The sequence below is a fragment of the Lithobates pipiens genome, unplaced genomic scaffold, assembly GCF_037356315.1.
Source record: "Lithobates pipiens isolate NorthernLeopardFrog02 unplaced genomic scaffold, aLitPip1_a1.2 Scaffold_13, whole genome shotgun sequence".
NCBI classification, from domain to species: domain Eukaryota; kingdom Metazoa; phylum Chordata; class Amphibia; order Anura; family Ranidae; genus Lithobates; species Lithobates pipiens.
In genome coordinates, this window is record NW_027507718.1 from 298,683,661 (window position 1) to 298,702,695 (window position 19,035).

The following is a 19,035-nucleotide window of genomic DNA, read 5'->3' on the forward strand; positions in this document are numbered from 1 at the left end:
CTAAAACGGCTGACACAAATATTTCTTGAATGTGGTGATAATGTTCTAAGCAGAGCACAAAGGAATGTAAGCGCAGTTCATCTAAAGAATTCCTTTTGCTAAATAATCCGCTTAAGAACTGAATTTTGTTAAGTATGAAACGCCTTAACATCCCTGCTCAGATGAACGTTTTAAACTGTGCAGAACATTGTCTGCAATGCCGGCATTCCTCACATGCAAACAGCATAGGAGGACATGTCTTGTATGTGCAGCACACGTGAATTAGGTAGATGATCCATAACCAAACGCTATACCATCCGTTGCTCCCACTCCACATCAGCTATAGTCTAAAAAAGATCAAGAGAAAAGAACCTATCTGCAAGAAAAACTAAAGTATTCTTTTCAAAACAACATCCACACCTGTTATTTGACTGAGACGTGCTGGTTTTCTCAGTGCAACTTCTCTGTAGGTTGAATATTAAAGTTTACGAAATTGCCGTCTGCCCCGCATGACTACAGAGGCGATGTGAGGCATGGGAGATCTAGTACAAATAAAACACGTAAGCCTCCAATCATAATGCACCATTCGTTCTGTTAACCAATGGACGCATATTGGCTGATTGCTATTGCATCTCAAAATTTCCCACGTGAATCATATTTTTTACTGCTCCTTTATGAATGAGAAGACCTATGAGAAGACCTATGAGAAGACCTATGAGAAGACTTATGATGATTATAATCTGTTTTATGATACAGTCTGGGAATTATAGTGTCCCATTTGCAACAATACAAATTGGGAATTGATTTTGGAAGCTGCCCCAATTATTTACCTGTTTGTGCCTTATCAATAGCTCCCAACTGTCCCTGATTTCGAGGGACTGTCCCTGATCTGGAACAACGTCCCTCTGTCCCTCTTTCCCCCTCATTTTGGTCTGATCTATATAGTTGTATTTAAAATTGAGGGTAAGGACTGATGTGAATGAACAGTGCATATGTAAAGCGCTGCGTAAATTGATGGCGCTATATAAGTAAATAAAATAAATAAATAAAATGCATTGTTTATTATTAAAAAAGTGATAAACCTTTCATCCAATTACTAAATTGGTGCATTTGTACATTTGAAGAGCTGATATAAAGGAACAGTAGTGGTAAAAAAGCACTTGTGTGTTTAATCCATTTTTGTATAATTCTCCTTTAAGGGTGTGTGTCCTATGCCTACATACTACACTTTTGCAAACAGGTGTCCCTCGTTCCTGTCTCAAAAAGTTGGGAGGTATGCCTTATAGAAGCTGCGGGTGTAATAGCATGCAACCCTAAATGACTAAATCCCCATACACACTGGGGGGTTATTTACTAAAGGCAAATCCACTTTGCACTGAAAATGCACTTGGAAGTAAAGTAAACTTTAGATCCGAGGGGGACATGCAAGGAAAATAAAAAAAAACAGCATTTTAGCTTGCACATGATTGGATGATAAAATCAGCAGAGCCTCCACTCATTTCAGATCTACCCCTTAGCCCTTGTACACACGGTCGGAGATTCTGACAACCAAATCCGTCGGATTTTGTCCGTTGGATTTTGTCCGAAACTGTTGCATACACACGGTCGGACAAAGTTGTCGGAAAATCCGGCGTGATTACGTTATTTCGTTATGACGGGACTATGTTCACGCTAGTAACCAATAGCTTTGGTGTAGGAATTTGATCTGAGCATGCGTGGCACTTTGTCCAATCGGAATTCTCTACACATGATCGGAGTATGTCCGATCGGAGCATTTTGTTGGAAAATTTTACCGGCAAGTTGGAAAAGTTGGTCCGTCGGATATTCCGACGGAAACAGTCTGATGCAGACCACACACAGTCGGAATATCCAACAAAACGCTCCGATTGGACACATTCCGTCGGAATCTCCGACCGTGTGTACAAGGGCTTAGATTTAGAGCGACTGCACTTCCAAGTGCACTTTCAGTGCAAAGTGGATTTACCTATTGTAAATAACCCCCACTATCAGATTTTCTGCTGATTTTTGTCTTCCGATTTACCAAAACCATGTAGTGCAAGGGCCTGCCTGATTGCATACAAATTGAAACTCCTAAGGTTTGACCTCATATTATATGGTCTTGGTAAATCTGAAGACAAAAATCAGCAGAAAATCTGATAGTGTATGTGGGGCTTTAGTAAGTCACTACTGTGAACTGTAGCTGAGTGTAAAGTGCTCTTACCCAGCCTAAACAAACAGGTTTCGGAATAGAGCACTCAACTCTGTGAAGGATAAATTCAGATTATTGAACTTTGAATTTGAATTACCGTATTACAATTTTTTTTTCATTCATCATCTTATATAATGCACCCTGCTTAGCTCTGTGTGTTAGTTTATGCTCAAAGTGGTTCTAAAGGCAGCTCCCTTTATGCCCCGTACACATGATCAGAAAATCGTACAGAAAATACAGCTTTCAAAGCGACCGTACGATAAGCGCATCGTTAGTACAGAGCTTTGACAGTTCATCCGATATTATTCTATCAGACATGCAAACATTTATTTTCCTATGATGCCAGATCATAAGATTTTCGTGTAATCAGTACAGCTATCATTCGAAAATGCAATACAAATGCATTACAACACATGACATCACTTCCAAAAAAAAATTCTGTCGTACGGGAATTTTCGTGACTTTAGTAAATGTCATCAGATTTGATCTGAGATTAGCATGCAAAATGATCATTCGTCCAATAATAAAAAAAAGTGATTGTAAACCTTTTTTTAAATGTTTTTTTAAAAATAACAAACATGTCATGTTTACCTGCTCTGTGCAATGGTATTGCATAGAACAGCCCGATCCTCTTCTTGCGATTCTTCTGGGGTCCCTTGTTAGCACTCCTGGCTCCCCCCTTTTGGTGAGTACCCCCATAGGAAGCCACTTGGTATGGGGGCACTTGTGCAGGCTCAATCTTGAGCTTTGCTGTACGCTTCTATAGACACAGACACTGTGTCTCGGCCCCACCTGCACTCCCTCATCACAAGACTTCTGTGTTGTTGCCCCGCCCCCCGGACACCAGACCCAACAGGAGCCATGCTTGGAAGGTAAGAGCAAAGGAAGTTCTGTGTTGTTCCCCCGCCCCCGGACACCAGACCCAACGGGAGCCATGCTTGGAAGGTGAGTGCAAAGGAAGTTTTGTGTTGTTGCCCGCCCCCAGACACCAGATCCAACGGGAGCCATGCTTGGTAGGTGAGCGCAAAGGAAGTTCTGTGTTGTTGCCCGCCCCGGACACCAGATCGAACGGGAGCCATGCTTGGTAGGTGAGCGCAAAGGAAGTTCTGTGTTGTTGCCCCGCCCCCGGACACCAGACCCAACGGGAGCCATGCTTGGAAGGTGAGTGCAAACGAAGTTTTGTGTTGTTGCCCACTCCCAGACACCAGATCCAACGGGAGCCATGCTTGGTAGGTGAACGCAAAGGAAGTTCTGTGTTGTTGCCCGCCCCGGACACCAGATCCAAAGGGAGCCATGCTTGGAAGGTGAGAGCAAAGGAAGTTCTGTGTTGTTGTCTCTTCATTAGTACGCACTATTGGAGTATTTTTCTCTGCATATACTCTATATACTATAGTTGCTGACATAACGAGGAGGAGGCTATGGGAGAAGTATAGGAGCCAGCTGCTTTGGATATTTCATTGAACCCTGGGTTAGCTTAAAGGCATTTTTTGACCCTAACTAGTTGGTGGAGGTAAGCCTATACCCATCGGGGGAGCACAAGTCAGGTGATCTGGTGGTGGTTGGACGTGTATAATGTTTTCACAATTGTGATCAAGACATTCATCAATCAATCATTCACTTGAGGGATATTTGTTCTGAACTTCTATATGGACTTTATTGCACCTTTAATTGCATAGATTTGATGCATGCACTTTTTTTTATGTATTAATGGTTTCCATTTCCACATCAATGGTTTCCATTGATTTTTATCAGATGCATTTAGTTATATGATTTAGCGCTGAACTTTGTAAGAAAATAAAGTAGGTGTTATCTCAATTTGTCTGCAAACATAGAAATGCACTTTAAATATTATACATGGAATGATCACATGCTTTTCAGCTCTTCAAAGTCCTGCTTCCTGCATGGTGTATTCTTATGAATATCTTGTTTTGGGTGTTCCCAGCTCAATTAATAGTTCAGAGCAGCTGTAGAACACAATGCCAGCATCCTCTCCTAATCCACACAATTATAGATGAGTATCTAAAACCCCGAGCGGCATCTAGAGAAAAGGTCCTTTAATGTAACAGCACTGACTGAACTAGGAACATTTTCACAACCATAGATATTTTTTTTTTTCTTCTATGAACACAAGTAGAGTTTTTAGAAAAAAAGAAATAAAAAAACCTTGCAAGGTTTCAGTTTTGTTTAAGAGGAGGTCTATTTTAGTCTGCAGAGCATGTCAGGGCCTGACTTATCCGTTCTCTGCTCTCTTAGATTCCGAGTTGTGAAAAGTGTTCTTTGCCTTGGGGCAGTGTGACTTTACGCGGTATTATTATTTCCATAGGTGTTTTAATTTTAACCTCATGAACAGATTTGAACATTTTGAAACAAGCAGCCTTCTGGTATTAAAAGGATATTGTTTCACGGTCAAAACATAAACCTGGCTTTCTGCATTTCATCAAATGCTGATTCTAATGATTTGCACTTTATGAAATAAAGATTTCACAAGTGACTCACCTGTGGTTTTCAGGAGACTATGTGTCTCCATTTTGTGTACTAAAAATATATATATACTTCAAAAGGAAATACATGTGCTGTGAGAGAAATACAGGGGCTGCCACTGCTGGTCTCTTTCTAAGAATGCCAGTTGCCTGGCTGTGTCTGGCTTCCATAAGTCATGGACCGGGAACAAGAATGTAGCAATTAAAGTTAGAAAAAGTCAGACTTCCTGATGCATATACTTGTTCCATTTTAAGGAGGCAGCTTTCATATTTCTTTCATGGCAGGTGTACATAAAAAAGGTCATGAACCATGGAGGCTGTTCCCTCCCAAAAAAAGCCAAAGGACTAGTCATCAGTATTGACCGTAGTTTATTTGCAGATGATCTTTTCCCCATTACTGACTTACCATGTTCTGTTTTGCACTGTGTCTCCATGCGAAAATGGAGGTCGATAAGCAGGGCTTTGCTTCCTCCTGTCAACATCAGAGCTGGCCCCTAATGACCGGTGGAAGAATAATAAGGAGAAGCAAGAACACAGGAGGAAAAACAGATCCAAAAAATGAATGGAAAAGTAGAGGGGTCATTGCACTACAGCTTTCTCTCCAGCAAGGAGAACAATAAGCAGCACAGTAGAGTATTGTGTCACCTGTAGTGGGCATACACCATGCCTAATTACATCAATTTACGGTTTTGTTTGCTTGCATATATATGTCAGGGCTTTGCTTCCTCCTGTCAACATCAGAGCTGGCCCCTAAGGACTGGTGGAAGAATATTAAGGTGCAGCAAGAACACAGGAGGAAAAACAGATCCAAAAAAATGAATGGAGAAGTAGAGGGGTCATGGCACTACAGCTGTCTCTCCAGCAAGGAGAACAATAAGCATCGCAGTAGAGTATTGTGTCACCTGTAGTGGGCATACACCATGCCTAATTACACCAATTTACAGTTTTGTTTGCTTGCATATATATATGTCTATGTAATTAATTAAAAACGTAGCTATGAATAAGCACCTGTTATAACGGTGTGAAACGCGTCAGTTTTATCCTTGCTGCATGGATTTATTATAACAATAAAGAAATCAGCACGGTAGTGTTATCAGCAAATTTCATTCCAGCTCCCATCAGACTTTCAGTAAGGAGCACAGTGCCTTCGATCTCACACTACAGATGTACAGCTATGAGGGTGTAGGAACAGGGTGTGCTTTGTTATTTTTAAAAAAGTATTACACGCAAAAGGTACATTTTCAGGGTATTGCTTAGACTTATTTAGATTTCCTCTAAAACACAGCATATTTTCACATTTGAGTTCAGGTCTACTTTAAGGGAACAGCTCTAAATCATAAAGGAACTGATGCATATGGCCACTGTTCCTAAGCTAATTGTATGTGAGCAATGAAATCTGTACATCTCTCTGAGAAGAGATCTCAGTGGGATTGGAAAATAGGGTTCCTCCAAACATCCTGAAATATATATACCTCAAGAGATTTGTAACTATAAACGGATAGGCAGTCCCATACTTAGGTAATAGAAGAAATGGCATCATGAATGTATCATCCTATATGAAGCATGGTAAAAGCTGGCAGAAGATAAAGAGGACTCTGTCCAATCTTCTATTCCTGAGTATGCTGCCAGATGCATTAAACTCATGGTTCACTGGATCTAAATCCACATTCCACATGCTAAAACAATTCTTAAAAAGGGAAATCTATAATTATTTCTACCAAAATAATCTTTGAGCTTTGCAGAATGCTGGCACTGTATTCTTATATTCAATCTTCTTACACTGTACCTCTTGGGTAATCCATTATCAGCCCGACTCCATCAGAATCCTCAAATGGCATTGCCACCTTCTTGATAAATTCTAGATGAAAGTCAATAAATGAATATCTGAGGAGTCTAGCTCTGACAAATTGACATCCTTGCTATGGGCTTTTGTCAAAGGGCAGGTACTCCAAATAATTGACGTTGAGATGCTTTGTATCTTTTGTGGTGCTGATATGTTTGTGCGTGGGCCAGGAACAGTGAGTCTTCGAGGGAGTCTTATCTAGGCAGAAGTGAATGTCAAGAAAAGATGAGGAAGTTTTGTGTGGACTACCTGTCTGGTAACTGTGGGCAATAGCATCAGGGCAGCATCACATAGGCTGGTGAGAGTGGTTCTGTGTGGGCAGGTGGGGCCAGTGGTCAGCATCTTAATAAAAATTCAAAGCCTACATAATTTAGAATAATTATATATATATATATATATATATATATATATATATATATATATATATATATATATATATATATAAAATGGACAGAGCAGGTTATTAGGGTAAATTTGATTATGCCTCCTCCTTGTAACTTGTGGTTGGTGAGACTGTGGGAGAATGATTAGGATTTTTTTTTTTTTTTTTACGCAACATTCCAGCTGCCCTTATAGTACATAAAGAAAACCTCAAGAGAGAATCATGGTGGCTGCCTTTGCTGGCCATTCTTTCTGAATGGTCAACAATGGCAGCCATGCTAGTGGTCTGGTTTTCATGATGATTTAATTGGTTTCAATGCTTCCTGGGTCAATGACCTGAAACAAGTAGAGAGACAGGAATTTTATTTTTGTGACACTTATTTCCAGCATGCTTGTTCTGGGCCTAGAACTCAAAATATATTAATGACTGATACATCCTTGTAACCAGCATTTTTAGAAGGAGGCCAACAATGGCTGCCTTCATACATCGCCAATGATGATGTCACTTTAAGAGTTTGTGTAAGAAAGTCAGCAAGTATGCTTTTGTGTTTCTTTGGGCTACTTCTGTGTTACTTATGATTGGTTTTGAGTAAGTTACAAGCCAATTTTATTCAAATTGAGTTGTAAGTGGAAGAAAAGTGATTCATACACAAAGAAGAGTTAAAACAGTTGTTATGTGATTGCTTTTTATACTGTGCCTTAGTATTTATGTACTTCATTGTGCTTTCTGCTACTTCATGACTATGTGACACTAATTTAAAGGAAGAGATGGCACAGTTACTTTCCCCGCTAACTAGCTTATTTTAGACCAATGCCTATCGACTTGGGATGGTGTTTTGAAAGGCTGTTAGCCATACGTAAATTTATATTTTAGGCTTTATAACTAGCCCTTTCATTAATATCTGCTGTGCAGGAAAATATGATATGATGCTATGAAGATAGATTGTGGGCAAAATACTAGCAGTATTTTACAGTACATTTAGGGGCCAATTTATAACAGAGAGCAGGTACTGCTTTCCACTGGACAGGACAGCATGGCTTGCATGTTATGCCTTATTCATTTATAGTAGGCTATGATATAGAGCCAGACCTACAATCTTCTCTCTACTAAATTGTTGCACCAGAGAACTCCGTGATTGGAGGACTTTGGCAGGTCACATGCCCAGCTTTTCCCCTCCCAGACTTTTTTTTCCTTTAAGCCCCCATATACACAGCCTGAATATTGGTCAAAATCGGCCATTAGGCCCCAATCACACCTGAGCGTAGCTTTTTTGAGTGTTTTTTCTGGCGTTTTTTTTTTTTAGCCAATAGGAAAAATGATCATCTGTTTCATCATTTGTTGCTATGTTTTTAGATTTTGTCATCTGCTTCCTGCTCCAAAAACGGCCAAATCTGCTCGATTTGAGCGACAAAAAAGGCTCCAGAACTTGTTTGAGCTTCAGGCGTTCGGCTTCAGGTGACTTGAAGTGGAGATGTGAACCATCTCCATAGAGAATAATGGATTTTTTCCCCTCAAGCGTTTTGTAGCTTCAGGCTTCAACTACAAAACGCTCAGGTGTGAATGGGGCCTTAAAGTAGAGACCAGCTGACGTTCAGCCCGTGTGTACAGCTGTTTGTCTGATAGAGGCCGATCTCAGGACCAGCTTCTATCGAATTAGCATGCTGAAAAACCAGCGGCTGATCACGTGTTCTAGCAGGGGGCAGTTCCCCAGTTAGAATACAATAGCACAGAGGGGAGATTGCTATACTAATATTGCATAATAAGTGCAGCGACCACCTAGTTTTTTTTTTTTTTCATTCATGCCGCTGGGTTGAAAGAAAAAAATGTAACGCAATTTGGCACTCTGCTTTCTCTGTGACTCTGCTGTGTTTTACTTGTTTGAAAGAATATAAGCCCACACCACTTGTCTGTAAACGGACCCCTTAATATTTTTTTAAGTACATAACTTTGCTATTTCTCTGCCTGTACTTACTGTATATAGTCTTCTATGTTGCCACAAACAATAGATCAAGAGAAATTGTTTTTTTTTTTTGGTAGAGTGTATGTGGCCAATCAACACTGTCCAGACAGAGGGTCAGGGATCCTGGAGCCTCAAAGGACCGTCGTAGTAGAATGAAAACTCCTCCTACAAGCTTTAACCAGTCACTGATAGAATCACAAGACTGCTATATAACGATGATGAGAAAGGGTATTTATCAGTTTATATTTACAAAAATAATTGCATTTCCATGTTCTGTGTACTGTGGGGGGACCAGATATAGTGACTTCAGGGTCCTGGGTTTAGTAACACTTTAATATGATTGAACTAGATGGACTTGTGTCTTTTTTCAACCTAACTAACTATGTAATATGGCTTTTAGGCTGTGACCACGAGACATTTATACTTTTAAGCAAAAGCTGATTGATCAAGGTTTAAGAGGACCTGGATCTATATGTTACAACAATGATGGGTTTCCCACTTTCTTGGTTGGACCCCTTAATATTTTTTTAAGTACATAACCTTGCTATTTCTTCCTGTACTTACTATATATAGTCTTCTGATTGATCAAGGTTTAAGGGGATGACCTGGATCTATATGTTACAATAATGGTGGGTTTCCCACTTTCTTGCTTGGAGGAGAAAACCACTTTAATAAAATAAAATTGCCTCAATAAATCATAAATATAACAGCTGATTTCTTATTGCTACACACCAGCCACTCTCAACCAGGGTTCCTCCAGCGGTTGCTAGAGGTTCTTTGAGCGGTGATCTTCTACTTTAAAGTGCCTGCATCATTCTGGGTCCAGCACCACTTGGTAAAGTCAACTGCATGGCACCAGTAGGCATTTTAGCTGTCTGTAGGAAGTGCATTCTAACCACCTATACGAGGATATGGGGGGCATTCTCCCATATCAAATGTAAGGGGCATTTCCCATTGACTACTGAGATTTGAAAATAATTTCAAGGGTTCCTCTGGAGTAAAAACGGTTAAGCCAGGCTGTTATAGACTGAATACCATTGTCACTTGCACAATGTTTTCAAATAAGCCTATAAATATGACCTCTGCTTCTGGGGCAAAGCAAAAGCTGTGGAGGAATTTGCTATTACTTTGCATTAAGTGTTCATAGAATATGTTTGACTGAACTGGTATGCGAGTAATACAAACACATTAAGTAACAGCAATGAAATGCTACTGTCCACACAGTGCTTTGTAAAGGGCATGTCATCCTTTTTTTTTTTTTTCATTCCTCGCAATGTCCCCAGGACAAACAAGCCTCAGGCTGAGCTTAAAGGAAGCACTTTTGCATGCCTTCGCTTTCTGAGTGTTTTGAAAAGGAACTGATGTGAGACAGGCAAAATGCACACCGACATCTATTTCTAGCTGTTAGTGACATCACACCCTACGTCGGTCTAATGGACGCTATTCCAAAAATGCACCTAGCAAACAATGACATGCAAGCCAACACAATAAGGACTAACCTTTTAATCATGAGCTGCTGCTTTTCCTCTGCATGATAGATGTCACTGGTTTAATGTACTGAATACATAGGTTGGTAAATAATTATGTCTGATAAAGAAAAGGTGTCACATCAGTCTTATGAATGTGACAGGTAAGTAGCTCCTTTTTTTATCCAATGCATTTACAGCTTTTCTTTTGAGCTTAAGGTACAAGGGGTCATATACGTGTAAAAGAAAAAGGTACAAGCGTCTCAGAAACAAGTCAAATACAATGCGCTTTAAATGCTTCTAAATTGCTTTGACTTTCAGAGTTACTTTGGTTTATTTGCTTAAATAGACTGTTCACTTTGCAAAGAAAGATGCACTTTGCAAGAGAATATCCCCCAGAGCTCAGTTAATGTAGTGAAATTTCACTTTGCAAAGAATACCCAATCATGTGCAAGAAAAAAAACCAACAAAAAAAAACCCAGCATTTGTGATTGCACATGATTGGATGATGGAAGTCAGCAGAGCTTTACCACTAAGCTCTAGAGGAAAATTGCCTTGCAAAGTGCAACTTCCCTTGCAAAGTGAACAGTCTATTTGCCTTTAGTAAATCTATCTATATATATATATATATATATATATATATATAGCTAGATTATATCTATCTATACGTATATATCTATATCTATATATAGATATCTATCTATCTAGATAGATAGATCTATAATAATTGTAATTTAATTGTACTTGCCTATCATGTGCAGTGGTTTTGCACAGAGCAGACCTGACCCTCCTCTTCTCAGGTCTCCCGCTGACAATCTTGGATCCAACCCCCTGCCGAGTGTCCCAATAGCATACCGCTTAAAATGGGGACACTGTTCAGGCTCTCTTCTGAGCCAGCTCTGTGTGTCTATAGACACATAGAGTGTGGCTCGTAACCATACCACCTCACTCCCCACTCATTCCTCACTGACTGTGATTGACAGCAGTCAATGGGCTCCCGCTGCTGTGTCTGAGCCTTTAAAGAGTGAGAGAGCAGATGCTCTCATGCACATCCCTGGATCAAGATTGAGCTCAGGTAAGTATAACGTAGGAGCTACACAAAGAATTTATTTTTACCTTAATGCACAGAATACATTAAAAAGGAACTGCAGTCTGCTCACATAATTTGTAATAAAAACATATTTGCCATTCTGAAGCTTCCCTCCAACCACTTTGCATATTATTTTATATATACTGTGATTCTGTACTTGCCAAATATGCTGCAGAAATCTCCCTCTACTGAGTCTGGCTGCAATCGTTTTAACTGTGGGCAGCTGAAGCTGCTGCCTGTTCACTTCCTGGATTTACACACCTTTCTGGGTTTACACCTCCAGCTCTGCAGCTCTGATTAGCCCTCTTATGACTCACCCCCCCCCCCCCCCCCCTCCCTTCCTGGCAAACTCTTACAAGAGAGAAAGAGCTGTACCATTATGTCATAAGCCTAGGCTAATGACCAGACAAGAAGTACACTGTATAAGGTATTTACTGGCAGAAAATTTTACTATTCAAAGTTAAAACAACAAGGGCAAAAGATTAAATAGATAGAAAGATGAAAAAAATTACTGAAGTTCCACTTTAAGGTCAAAACCTACAACCTTAAGAATCACTTTAAATAATAATGTTGCACCTATTTCTTTTACAAAATATATTTTTTTAAAACATTAGGAATATATTATTATATGATATAAAATGACTTAGGGACATATATGTGAATCTGACAGTTAATGTAGGTGAATTTTCTAGATGTGTGATTTTTCTTGCTTTGATTTGGATCTTTAAATTGAACATAGATCAGCTAGTGTAACGTTTGTATTATCATGTATAAACTGCAATATATAATTATTTTGTAATAAAGAACCTTTATTCTTAGCTGCTAATTCTTAGGTGCAGTAACTCAAAGCAACCAAAACATATTATTTTTAGTTTTGGATAGGAACCCGTTATATATATATATATATATATATATATATTTTTTTTTTTTTTTTTTTTTGGGGGGGGGGGGGGTCGTTTTTTTTACCCATTGAGAAGATTTCTATTTTACTACTGTAGGAAATAAATGTCTCTGAATTGAGGAAAATTGTTGTCACCACTAACAAGTTTTTTTCTCTTAGGAGAGGGTAGATCTCCCAAGCATAGGCACAGACAGCAACACCAACAGGGGTTCTAATCCTCCCCTGCTCTATTCAAATCTAAAAACAAGTATTGGCCTATACGTGGTTAGTTAAGTTATATGGTGCATAAAGCAGTTTCTCTTCAATTTATACCATTTATCTTGTTTTGGGAAATGTGAGTATTTTTCTGATAATTCCTAATACCTTAATGTGATTTAGAGAGGTATTAAACCCCAAAACAAAACATGATTTATATGGCAGATTACCAATTCCTAGATGGGGGTGGCTGCATTAGTTCCCTTTTCAGGCTTTTTCCCTTTATTTTCATTTGTTGATCCTGCCAGTGAGTTTGCTTTCAAAAGAACAAGCTGTCCAGTAAAAATGGCAGTTGAAGAGTGAGACAAACCATTTGCCACTGACAGAGATACTTACAATGATCAGCATTTTTTATTGTGTAATTGTATTAAATTATTGCATTTATTTAAATGTATTGTGCTATTTTATGTAAAACCTTTATCCTAAATAGAAAAATGAATGTTTCTGTAACTGCTTACAAAGAATCAGCTGGAGTTTGGCCTTAACTTGTTAGGCAAGTCAATCTAAACCTGCTAGTGCATCTAATGCCGCGTACACACGACCGGACTTTTCGACAGCAACGTTCAGATGGAACTAATCCGTCGGACAATTCGATCATGTGTGTGGGCTTCATCGGACCTTTTCTATCGAAAAATCTGACAGACTTTAGATATACAACTTGTTTCAAATCTTTCTGCCGGAACCAGTTCCTATCAAGAAAACCGCTCGCCTGTATGCAGGTCCAACGGACCAACAACGTCACAAGGGCAGCTATTGGCTACTGGCTAATGAACTTCCTTTTTCTAGTCCCGTCGTACTTTGGTGTGATCGTGTGTAGGCAAATCCATTTCAGCGGAACTCTGTCGAGAACTCAGTTGAAAAGTCCATCAGAGTTCATTCCGACAGAAAGTCCGGTCGTGTATACATGGCATAACACTACCCTCTCACTAGAGTGACAATCTTGCTGTCCAAAGGTTCTCCAGTGGAGTGGAGACCCCCTATTACAGTAAGTGTATTACTGACTAGATCACCAGAATAAAACAAAGGAAAAAAAGCCTAAAAAAAGCAAACAAATGCAGCCACCACAGTAAGCTGCAATATATTACTTTTTTTTTTTTTTGTGGTTAAGACTGCTTTAAATCAAGAAGATGTTCAAGTGGTACAGGCATACCCCACTTTTAAGTACATAATGGGGTTTACTTACTAGAGTGCAAAATCAGGCTCACTTCTGCATAGAAACCAATGAGCTTCTAACCCCAGCTTGTTCAATTAAGCTTTGGTAATAAAACCTGGAAGCTCATTGGTTTCTATGCAGAAGTGAGCCTGACTTTGCACTTTCCAGCTTTAGTAAATAAACTTTAATGTGTACTTAAAAGTGGGGTATGCCTGTATGAACTCCAAAAATGAAAAATGTAATTTATAAATATGGTAGATGTGGTGGCTGCATTACTTTTCAGTTTTTAGGCATTTTCCCCCTCTGTTTTCACCTGGTGATCTGGCAAGTATCACAGTATATCCTGTATTAGAGTGCCTCCACTTTGGATGAAGGAGCAATAGAGAAACCTTTGAACAGCAGCATTGTCAGTCGGGGGGGGGGGGAGTATCAGATGGACTAGCAGATTAATATACACTAACAAATAAAAGCCAAACTCCAGCTCACATTTTATAATTAGTTACAGAAAACAGTTTTACATAAATAAATAAAAGCTGATTATTGTAAGCATCCTCGTCGGTAGTTAATGGTTTGGCTCATCCCTGTAACTGATGCATCTAAAGGAGAGCTTGTTCTTTTGGTAAACAACAAGCTGGATCACCAGATGAAAATAGAAGAAAGCCTAAAAAAAAGAAAACAAATTCAGCCATCACATCTACATATTGGTAAGCTGCAATACAGGCATATCCCACTTTTAAGCACACAATGGGGGTTTATTTACTAAAGCTGGAAAGTGCAAAATCAGACTCATTTCTGCATAGAAACCAATGAGCTTCTAACCCCAGCTTGTTCAATTAAGCTTTGGTAATAAAACCTGGAAGCTCGTTGGTTTATATACAGAAGTGAGTCTGATTTTGCACTTTCCAGCTTTAAATAAATAAACCCCATTGCGTACTTAAAAGTGGGGTATGCCTATATAATAAATGGGTTTAATACAGCTTTCACTGGGTGACGCAAAAACGAACTCCTTTAGTATAACACATTTTCCAGTTTTTGCTGCAATGAAATTCTCAGAACCAAAATGATCGATCAAACAATTATTTCTGTTATACTAAAAAAAAAAAAAAAAAAAAAAATAATTTTAATATGACACTAGGACTTCTAATCAGTGCTTTGCTCGCCACGTATTCTGTAGAAGTGTTCCGTGAACAACGTGACGACTTTGTTAAGGTGCTTTTAGTGCATTTTTTACTCTTTTTTTTTTTACTCTTTATACTTTCAATTTCAAGCCAAGGAGTTAAATAACAGCTGTGATTATCCCACTTGGTATATACAAGCAGTTTCAACGAAAACCACATTTTTCTGGCTAGTCTTCTAGGCTACACATAAAACAGATAATATGTACGTTGAAAGTTGAAATGCGGTTTCTACGAGTACAGTACTTCTTTATATAACCTGCTGTTAGTGCAGATTTTATTTACTTTCCAACAAATGGATTTGTCTTGCACTGAGCCCTTATTAGTCTATTAATGGAATCATGGTTAGAAAACATTGCTGGATCTGCTTAACTTCCTAACTCCTCGCTCACCCCTCGACAATCTCCAAAACTTCAGAGTGCCAGATCGTACCAACGAGCAGCTGTTTGAAATGTTTCCCTAGAGTGACCCACAGTGGCGGTGATTAGGCACAGCATGGCACCGCTATGGGATTCCCGAGCAACATCCTCACATTATGACCTATTTTCTGTACCGCTAGAATAGACATTTGTTATCTGTAGCCTCATTTGTGATAACGCCAGCTGTAATAGAACAGGGATATCATTTGCTTGCAACTATGATGACCTGATTAACAAATATTATATTTAAATAGTAAAACATATTTTTTTTTTAATAAACAGTAAAACATTTTAACTGTGAAAATAAACAAAAAATAAAACATCCTTTTGAACTGAAAAAAATACATTTTTTCATTTTCTTCTGATATGACCCATAGGGGTTGATTTACTAAAACCGGAGAGTGCAAAATCTGGTGCAGCTGTGCGTGGTAGCCAATCAGCTTCTAACTTCAGCGTGTTCAATTAAACATGGAAGCTGATTGGTTTCTATGCACAGCTGCACCAGATTTTGAATGCTCCAGTTTTAGTAAATCAGCCCCATGCTGTAATTTAAATAGCAAGCTGGTGCCTAAAATTCAACAATTTTATTTATTTCTTTTTTAATGGTCTGAATGCAGTCTATTGTTTTCTATGGGTCCTTATACACAGCCACGTGAATGTCAGTAAACTAGTGCTGTATTCACATTAGCAAAAAATGAATAAAAAAAATTTGCGAGACCGGTCATATTTTACATGCGCATAAATGAGTCCGTATACACAGCCACGTGAATGTCAGTAAACTAGTGCTGTATTCACATTAGCAAACAATTTATAAAAATAAAATTGTGGCACCGGTCATATTGTACATGCGCATAAATGGGTCCGTATACACAGCCACGTGAATGTCAGTAAACTAGTGCTGCATACATATTAGCAAAAAAAATAAAAAAAGTTAAAAAATTGCGTCACCAGTCATATTTTACATGTGCATAAATTAAACCCCCTTTCAATTATGGGAGCTAGAATTTTTATGTATACGAACATCTATACACAAGCACTTATATGAAATATACTCTCTGTCAGCAAGATCTAGTGTAAATACATCAGTACCGTGTGCAAGGAGCCTTAAGAAGATTATTGTGCTATCTCTGTACTTTTACTGGTATAAAATAAATGCACTTAAGCCATATAAAGTAATACTATTAATATACAGTGCTATAAAATTAAATAGAATGTATAAAAATTAGGTGTAATGTATAAAAATGAGCTATAATGTATGTCTGCACTTGTTCTTTCCACATTCATATGGAAGGAGTGGTATGCTGAATGCAAGCACAGCAACCTCAAATTATTTTAATTCCTTGCAGTGCCCCCGGTCTTACCCAATTCCCACCAGCTGATAATCACTATACAGTAAAACATGCTAAACGCTAAGATGCCAATTACTAAAAAATGTTAGCCAACAAAAGTTTTCAGAATATGAAATTCACATAAAAAAAAAAACAACCTCTATATAAGACATCATTTTGACCCTCTTTGATATCTGATATAAAAACAAATCCTAATATAATTAAACAATTACATTAATGCACCATTATACACTGGCTCAACGAGTTTCTGAAAACTTTGCAAACTACAGATGCATTGTACTTTACTTTTATTATAGGACTTCGACTTTATCTGCTTCTACATATAAATAGGAGATGGGTCATTGGTAATTATATCAGAGATCAGGGCAGCCTTAGTAACAGATAAAAGGGTACCAAGGTTATATTTTACAGTTCTAGAAATCAAGGAGATAAAAAATTAGGGGGTTATATTCTCTAGTTTGAGTAAACTTGCCCACCCTGGTGCAATCTAAGAACTCTAAATCACAGACTAGGGGACTATCCCTTAGCATGTGATTTAGAATTCTTAGTATGCCCCTGATTGGCTTTAGCCATAAAAAAGTAAGGGGGTTAAATTCACTGTTTTAATTAAAGTTGGTGCAATAGTCCCTTAGCCTGTGAATTAGAATTCTTAGTTTGCTCCTGATTGGCTGTAGCCCAAAAAAAAGGGGGGGGGTGTTAAATTCTCTGTTTTAAGTAAAGTTGGTGCAATAGTGCCTTAGCCTGTGAATTAGAATTCTTAGTTTGCCCCTGATTGGCTTTAGCTAAAAAAAAAAGAATAATAAAAAAAAAAGATGGGGGTTAAATTCTCTGTTTTAAGTAAGTAGGTGCTACAATTAGCCTGTGAATTTGAATCCTTAGTTTGCCCCTGATTGACTTTAGCCAAAAAAAGGAAGGGGGTTATATTTTATATTTTACTGTTTTAATTAAAGTTGGTGCAATAGTCCCTTAGCCTGTGAATTAGAATTCTTAGCTTGTCCCTGATTGGCTTTAGCCAACAAAAAAAAAAGGGGGGGGGATAAAATTCTCTGTTTTAAGTAAAGTTGGTGCAATAGTCCCTCAGCCTGTGAATTTGAATTTTTAGTTTGCCCCTGATTGGCTTTACCTAAAAAAAATAAAATAAAAAAGAGGGGTTAAATTCTCTGTTTTAAGTAGGTAGGTGCAATAGTCCCTTAGCCTGTGAATTTAAATTCTTAGTTTCCCCCTGATTGACTTTAGCCCCAAAAAAAGGGAGGGGTTAAATTCTCGTTTTTAAGTAAAGTTGGTGCAATAGTCCCTTAGCCTGTGAATTTGAATTCTTAGATTGACCCTTATTGGCTTTAGCTAAAAAAAAGGAAGGGGAATATATTATTTGTTTTAAGTAAAGTTGGTGAAATGATCCCTTAGCCTGTGAATTAGAATTCTTCATTTCTCCCATATTGACTTTAGCCAAAGAAAAGGGGAGGAGGTTAAATTCTCTGTTTTAAGTAAAGTTGGTGCAATAGTCCCTTAGCCTGTGAATTAGAATTCTTCATTTGCCCCTGATTGGCTTTAGCCCTCAAAAAGGAAGGGGGTTAAATTCTCGTTTTTAAGTAAAGTTGGTGCAATGGTTCTTTAGCCTGGGAATTAGAATTCGTTGTTTGCCCCTGAATGGCTTTAGCAGAGAGACTCCATAGAGGAGTATATGTATCCTGCCAGTAAACAGACATCATAGTGTATCATCTTGATAATTCCCCTGATCACTTTACCAATCAATGCATTGTATGGGGCAGTAATGACCCCCTGCATTGATCTGCCCCTGGAATCCAGCACGCCAATACATAAGGTCATCTCTCTATGTAAGGGATATGCTATGAAAACAAGGCGGCCATATGTTCCCCTGCTCAGTGACATGTGTGTACCAAGAGATTATTTGTCTGCTAATCCATCCCATTTGATCAGACCGTACCTTTAGCATCCTGCTGATTCATCCCTAACAAACAAATCTCCTTAGTAAGAGCTTAGGCTCAGTGTAAAGCCGAATTATTAAAACAAACAAGGCACAGAAAGGGCAGCCACAACAATGCCACGGTATCAAACGGTGGATGGTCCTTGCCAAGTTTACCCTACAAGTCAGAAGCCTCCTCCAGTTACAAGTCATGTCATAAAGCGGCGCTGATTGTGCGCTGGCAGCGATATCAAAGCTGTAATTTCCTGGGTCTGCTCTGCAAGGAACTTTTCAAAGCTCTTGGAACTGAGAGGGACCAATTAACTCGTTCAACTGATTGCCAGACAGTCCTTCCTTCGCTTGCATGGCAGCCCCTGGTTCAGAGAGGGGGAAGCTGCGCTCCTCTTTCCTCCTTAAATCCTACATGTCTGATGCTAAATGAAGGATGGC

The 19,035-nt window shown here is 38.7% G+C and overlaps 1 protein-coding gene across 1 annotated transcript in view; it reads right to left on the minus strand.

The window, feature by feature from the left end:
- Nucleotides 1–19,035, minus strand: part of NDNF (neuron derived neurotrophic factor) — a 55,694-nt gene that overhangs the window by 35,624 nt on the left and 1,035 nt on the right. The gene's annotated exons all lie outside the window — the stretch shown is intronic.